Source organism: Meleagris gallopavo, chromosome 16 (assembly GCF_000146605.3).
Source record: "Meleagris gallopavo isolate NT-WF06-2002-E0010 breed Aviagen turkey brand Nicholas breeding stock chromosome 16, Turkey_5.1, whole genome shotgun sequence".
Classification (NCBI taxonomy): domain Eukaryota; kingdom Metazoa; phylum Chordata; class Aves; order Galliformes; family Phasianidae; genus Meleagris; species Meleagris gallopavo.
In genome coordinates, this window is record NC_015026.2 from 8,158,744 (window position 1) to 8,169,689 (window position 10,946).

Genomic DNA, 10,946 nt, shown 5'->3' on the forward strand with positions numbered 1-10,946 from the left:
TCACAGCCTGTCCTTATTCAATCACGTTAAAAGCCACAGAGATAGTATTATTCTGGATTAGAGATGAATAAGGCTTTTAAAAACAAACTCCAACCAAACCAATCTGCTTACAAAAAAAGCATTACAATAAACAAAAGTCAAATTGTTGCTATCAAATACGCTCTAAACCAATAAAACTTGCAAAGGCTGAACTGCTGGGGCACGGGAAGGCTTGTGGAGCAGACGATCTCTCCCTGAGCTTCAGCACATTCAATCACTCATGGGGCAGACAGTGGATAATTTGGGTCAGTGCTTAAGACATTAAACCATTGCTACAGCCCTTCTGATTTAACAAGCTTTGTGACTAAGCAAGCAAGGGAAAAAGCAGCTCAAGTTTATAGACCTCCATGGATGCTTGTATTTCTCCATGCAATGCTACACCATTGCAACACAGAGCTCTTTGTCTCATTTTGAGCAACTCCTTGGTGAAACAAAACTTGATGAACAGAGTCAAGATGAATAGACAGATAGATCCTATGATTCTAGGAATGATGACATTTCCACGCTAGGCATGGATCTAGGAAGCCAAACCTCCATGGAGGTGATGCACACATCACTGATCCCAGTATGATGCTCTCCTCAGCTCAATGCTTATCCTAGAGATCCTTCAAGTCTTGCCCTGAGGGGGATGCCATTAGGTTTGCTGTCATTGGTTGGCCAAATGACTGAAGCACCCAGAGGAGTCCATCCCTTGAGTCATATCCCCATGATGGAGTCTTCAGCAAAAGGAAAGAAGAGAAAGAACACCACCTTATTTGTGGGTTTCATGTGTCCTTCTTGGGATGAGCACGAGATACCTTTCCCAGCCCTGAACAAGGCACCTTGAAGCAACGAGTCTGCACCAGGAACCCACTTGCACTGCACCTCTCAGTAGACATACAGAAGTTATTTCACATATAAAAAAGCCTCCACGTATAGGAGGCTTTTGTTTGCATTTACCATTTAGAGGATAATAGACCTATTAATTCCAAGTTTTCATAACACTCCTCTCGTACAATCACACAAAAGCTGAAGTAGCAGCTTTATTAGTTTTAATCTTCATTAAGACATTTTGTGCTCTCAGGCCTCCCTGTTCTCTCCTACATCTGCACATTTTCTCCTTTCTGTCGCCTTAGGAATTAAAACTTGAATCACACATTTTTCTTGCTACGAAGCCAGACTCATTTTGTCACAATTGCTGACTTTAAGAACACATTTCCTAATTGCTAATTAGGAATTTCCTACTTTCTTGCTACAGGCTGAGCTTGCAAACGTGAACTGCTGCTTCCTCCACCAAAACTGAACATTTTGGTAAAGCCTGGGGTTTCCATTCTCTCCCTTCTTGTGCTCTGCCCCAGAGAGGTCCTATGGGAAATGCTATACTTGAGCATTTGACCAGGACCAGCTCCTCAATGCGCTGCTCAGGAAACCCCAACCACCCCCTCAGCAACACTGCCAGCACCCCAAATTCCCTTTGCCTCCCTCCTTTCAAAGCTTGAACTCACTTGGACTCACAGTGCCCTCACTGTCTCCAGCAAGAGGCTGCAGCCAATGCATCACCCAGCAGAAAAAACATGGTAGAGCCAAAAACAAAAGAAAAAGGGAAAAAGAAAAGAAAAAAAAAAAAGAACTTAGAAATTCTGATTTTCCAATGTGTTTTTGTAGGCTATTTTGGTGAGTAGCATGGAATTGCTCACTACTGACATGTGCTACCGGAACATCGACCCAGCCATTCTTTTATTTACTTTTTTCCAAGTCATTATGAGCAGAGGCTACTGGGGACAGACTGCAATGCTCCGGAGCAACAACTCATCCTTGGGCAGGGATGCAGCACTCAGAACTTTCAGCCAGCACTGAAAAAGGAGCAGAACGCTTAACGTGAAAATCACCAACAAAAAAAAGCTTTGAATTCTCAGATGAAAGCTCAACAAAAACAAATTCGGGAAAAGAAAATGTGTTTATTTCATGAATCCCCTTCAGAATTTTCTTAATTGACATGTTTTGGAAAGGTATGCGTACGAAGTGAATGCAAACAAAACAGCTCTGCTTGGAAGAAGTTGGTGAAGGAACTCTCACCAGCCTTGCAGTCCCTGAAATTGCCTTTTACTTCAACATCTTGGCTCAGCCTGCTCCAGAAATACCGCAGAACAGCAGTGGTTTGGTTTTACAACCAGCTCGCTCTGATGCTCCGATCATCACTTCAAAAGCACTTTAAGGCTGTCAGATGATCTGCATCGATATTATGTATGACTCTTATCAGCCACGAATATAAGAATGCTGGAAGACCAAAGCGAGGGGAGAAGCACAGCCCTGGTACAGCAGGGGGACTGATACTATGGAGAAGTTCCAGGGGAGCTCAAGGTGCCCTTGGCCAGGACAGCAGCTTGGAACTGTGGCTGGAGGAGACCCAGCTCTATCCCAATGTAGCCCTCCTGCTGGCAGGGCTTGATGGTTGAACTAGACACTCTTAAAGCTCTTTTCCAACCTTAGTGATTGTATGATTCTTCAGCGTAGGGGAAGGATCTACGTTTCTCCTTGGAAAAGCTTTGGGTCTATTGCTTTATCTTCCTGATCATGGCTCTAACAAGAGGTTGTTTGCTGGAGCTGCTGTGATATGGAAGCACGCACTTCTCCCACGCATGGGTGGGTGGGTGCGAACTACAAAGAGCCCCATGCTCTCTTCAAGAAGCTCCCCAGCAGCTGTTTGTTGGCAGCTCTGTCACCCCTCTGCTCTCGAGGAGTTTCCAGAGCCGCTTTTACACCAAAGGCACAGGGAAAACAGCAAGGAGCCAAACCCTCTGGCCAGCAGATGTGTGCCTGTGCCACCATGAGTGCCTGCTACAAAGCAGTTCACATGGGTTTCCCACAGCCCCAGCCCTTCTCCAGCTCTGCAGATACACTGCACTGCTCACAAGATTTCTGCCTTCTGCACTTCTGTCTTTACACTCCCATACGGGTCCAGCTTCAGCCAGGCACTCTCATATGTGTGTGACGTTTGGCATTTGGTGCTAAAATCGGGGCATGTCATGAGCTAATTGCTTTCTCAAATGGCAATCCTGCCTTACTATAGCAACAGAGATGCACAGAAGCTTTTCAGTAAACACAGTGGACATTGGTTACCTTAGAGCCACAGAATCGTTTGAGCTGGAAGGGACCCTTAAAGGCCATCTAGTCCAGCTACCTTGCAATGATCGGGGCACCCACAGCTTGATCAGATTGCTCAGAACCTGGACCTGCCTGACCTTGAGTATCTCCAAGGATGGGGCATTTGACCTTGTGCATCCTCTATCAATAAGCACTGCAAATGGGAGCTGCTAAGACAAAGAATTGCATTTGCAAGCCACAAAGGTGGGGAAGCAGCAGTGTGGGACAATCCCTGCAAGCCCTCCATGGGGATATGCTGCTGTCTGCTCCTCTGTGCTATAAAGCACCGTGTGCAGCATCACAGCCTGTATCACAGCTGACTTGAACCATACGTTTTGCTGAACATATAGTGAGGAGCCACCGGCGGACAGCAATAACACTGCCACCTTGTGAGACCTCGCAGGGATAACAGACAGACTGCAGGAAGGAGGGAAAGGCCAGGTTACGGATTTAAAGAAAAGTGCAGATAGAAAATATTGGATTGATGACACCGGAGAGGGCAAAGAGGAAAACACAGTGCACACGCATCCGTGCTGCTCCTCGAAGCTGTGAGCACATTTGCTCCTCCTGGCTGGCATCCTTCATGTACATCTCTGAGCATCCTGCATGCCATGCGAGCAGAAAGCTGCCAAGTTTGGGGCTGACACGATCACAGTGAACGAGAGCAAGCAAGAAGTTGCAAGCACGAGTAGCAGAGAGCACAGGGAAACCAGTCTGCAGCACAGCAGTAAGTTCAGGGTTCAGAGACAAGAGCCATTGGAAATTCTCCGAGGGTAAAAAGCCAAATCGATCACTGTCAGAGGTATGTAGGCAAAAGAATAAAACTCCATGGTCTGCAGTCTGCACATGCAGACCTTCAGCTTGCTGATGCTGTTATCCCAAGGACAGGGACGCCATGGGGCAGCAATGAGCACAGGAGCAGGCTGGGTCTCAGCTGTGCTGCCCTGCAGCAAGGCACGTGGAGCAAGTGCTGGGAGCTCCCCACTATGCTCCCTGAGCAGAAAGGATAGAGATTTCCAGCAAAACACCAACCACTGGGATAAGCCCACCCCAGCCCTTCTCCAGATGCCTTACAACTGCTGCATATCTGAGCACAAAAGGACCAAACCCCCAGATAATGCTATTTTATGCACAACTTGCTGCCAAAGAACTATTATCAGTGTTCTCTTTCATCTCCTCTCCATGCCTCCTTGTTCCAGATGACTGAATAAAATAAAACCAAAATAAAATCAAAAGGGTGAGACCAAGGAAGAAAGGGCTACTCAAATAAGCCCAGCTTGATGGTTTCAAGACCCAGATTGTGGCACAATGGGATGGCCTACATTTCCCAGATGATATTTCTTTTTCCCCCCGGTTTCCCGGACTGCAAAAAAGGAAAGAGAAAACCCCCAGTCCCACTTCTCTCACTTTCCCTTGAAGCAGATGGACAAATTCATAAAGCAAGTGGCTGGTGGAAGGAGAACAGAGCTGCCAGGGAGCTATAATGAACCCAGACTGCCACAGAATGAACACGAAGCTCATTTCCCCCCCCCTTGCTTTAAAAGCTTCTGCACGAACCCTTTTGCACGCTCCAGCAGTCAACCCTGCAGATGGGGATGGCTGCACTGGGCAGCCCTATTGCACCCTATGAACATCCAATGGAGTGCACAGTGAGAAAAGCCAGGTCCTGCTGAGGGTCTATGGGGATGTACCCGCACTGCCAGGGCTTGTCCAGCCCAAAGCCCCCGGGCATGCAGCAGCAGCCGGTGGGGACGCCTGGGGAAATCCAGCCTTGTCCTGGGCAGCCGGGGCTGGTCTCAACTTACACAGTAAATCCCGAGGGTTCCCCCACATGAGTTCTTCAGCACTGTGCAGAGAGTGTCTGATCCTACAGATGACTTGATACGGGTAACGTGCTGTTACTAAAAATAACAGCCACGTAAATCTCACTGAAATAGGAAATAGGAATTGCCATGCTCTCAGTGCTCTGATGGGACAGTGCTCACTGTGTCACTGGGCAGCTGGCTGCAGAGTTCCACACTTCTCCTACACACTTTTGAAAGTATTACCAAGAGAACACTGCTGAAGGGTTGACAAGAGTCCAGGCTGGATGGGGCGAGCTGATGCGCTCGGTGTTGTAGTGCTCTTGACTCCAAAGCAGCAAGCATGGGAACAAGCCCAACTAACTGGAGATCTTCCTTCTTCCACTAATGAACAGTACTGTGTTCTATGTCTTAAACATCAGCCCAATTCACCCGCTGCCTCCTGTCCTCCTGTCTCCCAAATTCATTTCTTCTTCGTGCGGCCCTCTTGGTAGCTCCAGTTAAAAGCAGCAGACACATCATTGCCCTTAAATCATGCAACTGAAGTTTCCTACTCAAATCTATCCACTGAGAAAAATGAAGTCAATGAAGCTCACTCATTTCCATTGAAAAGCACTGAGAGACCCAAAGCTGTTTGCAGGACTCGGATGGAGATCAGCAGCTCACAACACATCACTGGGCTGTTAGAGGATGTAGGCTGGATACTACGAGAAAGAACAAGCTCAAGCAAGCGATCCCAGTAGCACAGAGCTCTTCATTCTCCTCCATCAACAGCCCTTGAGGTGGCCAAGCCCTTCGTGTACACTGAGATGAGAAATTCCAAATCTCACCATGCTGAGAGCTGGGCAGGGAGTATGGCACAGCTGGCAGCCCTCCTTCCCCTCTGTCTCACATTTTGGGGATAACAGAGCCACGAGGCAAGTCTATCACCCTGAACAATGTCGTTTACAGCAGCCTGCTTGCTTCATAATAAGCCACTCTTTAATACTTGGCCACACAACTCTTATTAACGTTAAAGTGACTAATGGACAGAAACCTCCCTGGGCATAAAGATAGGAATTATCTGCTCCTGAAAATATCTCTTTCCATTGCAAGCTGTCAGATGTTGTCTTTCCTCATTGCTTTGCTTTTCCTTCTTGCTGTCACATTCTTATTATATCATCTTCCACCCCTCAGCAGAGGTTCCAAAAGGGGCCCCAGTGTCTGCACAGATGAAAGCAGCTCCTGCCAGGCTGGGGGCATTCCAGGAAATTCCAGGAAAGCTGTAGTAACCAGGATTCAGCCCCCCTCACCCACCCAATGCCAGCCCCATCTCTGCTGTGCCCAGTGTTGGTGATGGGGTTCCACAGGCTCTTGCAAACCTGCTGCCCTATTCTGTATTTTTTTGCTCTTTATAGCATTATCTGACTCAAGATAAAAGCAATGGAGCTTGATTCGTGTCTTTAGGCAGGCACACTCCTAACTTGTGTTAAGCAGGGAGAACAGGGAAGAAAAGAGCCTGATATTTTACCCTTATCTCAGCAACAAGGGTCAGCGATCCTTTATGCTTGACTAGTGACATGGCTTTTCCTCAAAGGCTGAAGGAGATATAATTTCATTTTGCTAAACAAGCCCAGAACAGCTTTGCAGTTATCTCTGCATGTGATACTGGGAATGCCAATGTGCTCGGTGGCAGGAAAGCAGCAGCAGTGATGGAGAAGTGATTGAACCATTGAAATGTCAACCCAGGAGAACCTGGTGCAGAGACGGGGCAATGACCCTTCATATGTGCCCAAATTTTGGCCAGTTCTCTGGACCATAAACCTCATTACCCATACAGCCCATGTATGTATCTCATATTGGAGGATGCACTTCTTCCTCCTGTCCAAAATTTATGAGATAACTAATGTAATTTGTTGTTTGCACCCTTATTTCACCTCTTCCCCTATTATGAGGAGTTTGTCCTTCAGTAGCTAAAGTCATAAATTTTCTGAGGGAGCTTTTATCCAAATGAAGGCAAAGTGGGTTTGTCCATGAAACAAGAACCTCCACAAAAAGTTCCCTCTCGAGAGAAGAGTGCAATTTCTCACTGAAAAAATGTGAAGCCATTTTCAATTGGTTCTGCATGATACTTGGGCGCTCAGGTTTCCCACAGCCAGCATTTTTGCTTGAAAACCTGAAATGTGCACTGCCTCAACTCCTTTCCTTTGGGCTGCAAATTTCTGCGAGATGAAAACCACCGTGACCAGCTCCATCCTATCTGCAGTGCCTGCGATGTGGCCAACTGTGAGCTCTTCAAGGAGCAGGATTACTCAATGAGTTGATTTTAGCTTTTTATGCAAACAAATTAAAAACCAGGATCAGGAAAAAAAAAGCAACACCTCTCCCCTGATGCTGTGCTTCGTGGCAGAGATGATGGGAGAAGAAGGCGCCTCCTGGGTCCATCAAAGACAATGGTCCATCAAAGACAAATCCACCACACAATCCTAGAAACTTCTGATCCTCCCCAAAACAGCACAACTAAGCATGGCAAAAATAATTTTTGCCTTTGTTTGAATTTTGCACAAGCTCTAGAAACACCAGAAAGCACCTTCAGCACATTTAAGAAGTACCAGCAACGGCCTTTGGAGACCACAGAGCTACCAAGGGAAGCCAAGTAAACCGGTGGCTGTGAGCTGACCTGACATTTCCTCCCGATGGCTCACGAAAGCCAGCAGGACCCCCCCCAGGAGCACCCAGGTGTTGCTCCACCGCTCTGCATCCCACCAGCGAAACCAGCCACGTGCTGTTTGTGGGCCATCCTCGTGCTCACTCATAACGTATTTTACGTATCGCCTCCAGCAACTGCGCTCTGCAGTAATTACAACTCTTCAACAAGGCAGCTCTAGTGATGTTTAATACCAATTACTTCATAAGTGCTGTTTAATTCATGCTTCTCCCACGCTGCTCCTGCCACTTACCCTCTACAAAGCTGCAAGGACCTCTGCCTCCAGCGGGCTCCTCGCAGGTATGCCCATACAGGATCATTTTGATCACTGCTGGCAATAAAAGCTGTTGGCAGTCACCTCGAGCACACAGGTTGGAAGGTAGCACCAGGGCCCTGATATTTCTTCAGGTGTTTTGCTGGGGTTTGTAATTAACCACAGAATCATTATCTTCCTGCGTGCTGAATGTTTTTCTATTTCAGGTATCACAAGCGTCATCTGTCTTCATTAGGGGACCTCATAAATAAGTTCCCAACCGAAGACTATGCTCCCACTGAGCCAAATGAGGTTTCTCATCATTTGATCAATTGTGTAACAGCTTCCGAGAAAAACCCAAAAGTGAGCGCATTCGCTGTTTTTCTGTTCAATCAAGGGATGATTAAACATCATTTCCTGAGCGCAGCATCTGCACGGGAACGGAAAGCCCTTCAGCAGAAACACAAAGGGAGTCAAAGCGGGGCTTTGCAATCCGTAGCTCAGCCCTATGGGCCTGGAGGGTGAGAATGGATGGGGAACAGCTCTCCAGCCTGGAACCTACATGAGGTTGGGGGAAAAAGCACTGAATAGGGACATAAAAACAAGAGAAAATACAACGGGTGTCCAAGAAAGAGGATTACAGGATAAGGGTGACCAGGGCAGCCCCAGGACCCAGACAGGGAATGTGGTCCTCACATAGAAGTGCAGCCAAATTCTCTGGGGGAAGTGAGTGGATCTGCAGCCATATCTACTGGAGAAAAAATTGTCCCTTCATGTGTTATTCTGTTGTTTAAGCTCAACTTGACATTTACTCTCTCTAATGTCAGATCTTTAAATCTAAACACTTCAACAAGGTTATTTTCCAGCCTTCCATTTGCTTGCCTTGATTAAGGTTAACTGGTCCCCCCGGTCTGGGCCAAACAAACAGACTGGTGTGAAGGGATGGAGAAATTCGTTGGAGGGAGAGCACGGAGAGTGACCTCTGTCCAAGAAGAGCCAGACTTTGGGCACACAAATGGTTGAGAAAGTGCACGGGAAAAGTCAGCAAATGGACAGGATGGAGAATGGGAGGTCGGCAGGGAGGAAGGGCTGCGGGAGAAGTTGCCACGCTCCCACTGCCCTGCCAAGGCAATGGGAACAGATGGCCTTTCCACTGATAACGTTTTATCATCTTTGGTTATTTAAAGAAACTGCCCGAATGCATTTATAGTGACTCTGAAAACCGTGTTTCACAAGAATACAAATATATAAAACATCACAAATAGATTTAACCTCCTGCCAGCCACTGCCAAGGAGATCACAGCATCTGGGGCAGCTTTGCCAACATATTGCAGGAGCGGCACTTCCAAAATTGTAATTAACCAACAACTCCCAATTCTGAGCACCCCCAAATTGTAACTCTGTACAACTGTCCAAAAAGAAAAGGCATGAGCAAGAAGGAGACTTACCCTGGTGCATCCGTGAGGGAGCACTCCCACACTGGGAAGACCCCAACCCACAATGATGGAAACCACGTCCTCACTTAGAGCAATCCCAAATGTAAACCACGCAAGTGAGATTTCTCATCCATACCCTGAAACTGCACAGCAATTGAGTCTTTCACCATAGATAACCTGGAATAAGCAGAACCTGTCTGTCCCTGCTCTCTCTGCCGTTTCCTCCCCACCCCTTTTATAATAAAGAGTCAAAGAATCATAGAATCGTTAAGGTTGGCAAAGCCCTTCAAATCTCCAAGTCCAACCCCAACCCATCCCATGCACACTGACCATGTCCCTTAGTGCCACACCTCCACAGCTCACGAACACCTCCAGGAACGGTGACTCAACCACAACCACTGCATCACTGCTCTTTCAGAGACAAATTTTTTCCTAACATCCAACCAATTTTCCAGCACTGTGCATATCTCTGAGCCACAAACCCGAGCACTCCTGCCTCAGGTTTAGGAGAAGAGAAGGTATGAGCAAGGCCAGGAGTGAACTCAGTCACTGGCAATTACCAAACGGGCAATTTTGGAACGGGTTGTGATTTTACCAGCTGGTTTCACCAAACAGGAACAAGCGCTCCAGTCTTCCTCAGAGAAAGAGCCTTCCCATGGCTTACAATGGAGCTCGAATGAGGAGCCGCATCCCAGGGCCATTAGCAAGATTTAAGAATGTGCTTTCAATTTGGGGCCCCAATTCCGTCTGCTCCTAGCAAGTGAGAAGTCTGGTTCTCAGCGTTTCTTATTTAGTCTCCTGGTAGAAAGAGAGCAGGAATCGCAGTCATCCAAGATTCTTTATGACTTGCGTTGCTAAGGCTGCCTTGTAGTTGCATACCCTCGTCAGCTCAAATTTCTCCACAAAAATAATTAAACTGAATAAAAATCAGTTTGAGCCCTGAAAAACAAACAAACAATTTAAAAAAAACACATGTTCATTTTAAGGGTTCACAAATTCTGGTGCCTCGCTTTGTCTGTCAGCCCCAGGACTGCATCCTGCATTCCTTCTGCACCAGCGACGTGTGGGCTCTGCTGGCAGGATTTATCCCCATCCTCACTGCACTGCTCTGTCCTGTGCTCACCCCTCATCAGCACCGGGAGCTCATGCTCACTTAAAAGAGTTCTTTTCAGAAAGAAGAGCAAGGTTTGAGAATTGCCAGGAATTGTCTGTGCGTGTCGGCAGGAGGGGAAGCAGAGGGCTGAAGGTAATTCCCACTTCGAGGTCTGCTTACTGTAGGGTTGCACAAGTTGCTTTTAAGGCACTTTATGACATCAGTGCAAACATGCTAGGGAATTACTGCCTGAAAGTCCCCACAACAAGACTTCGGACAACGATGCAATTCCTTGCACACATGGAGCTTTGTGGAAATACCATATTTAGATCGACTTAGGACCACCATCCAGCTCCACAATTAAAAAGAAAAACCAAACAACATGTTATTTTTCTCCCCTACCCCATGACTTTGAAGCTATGAAAATACTGCCATTTAAACAATGGCCTCGATTTTGTTTAAAAGGGGGAAAAATGAAAAAGCAAGAGTCGAGAAAAAAAAAACAAAAAAAAAC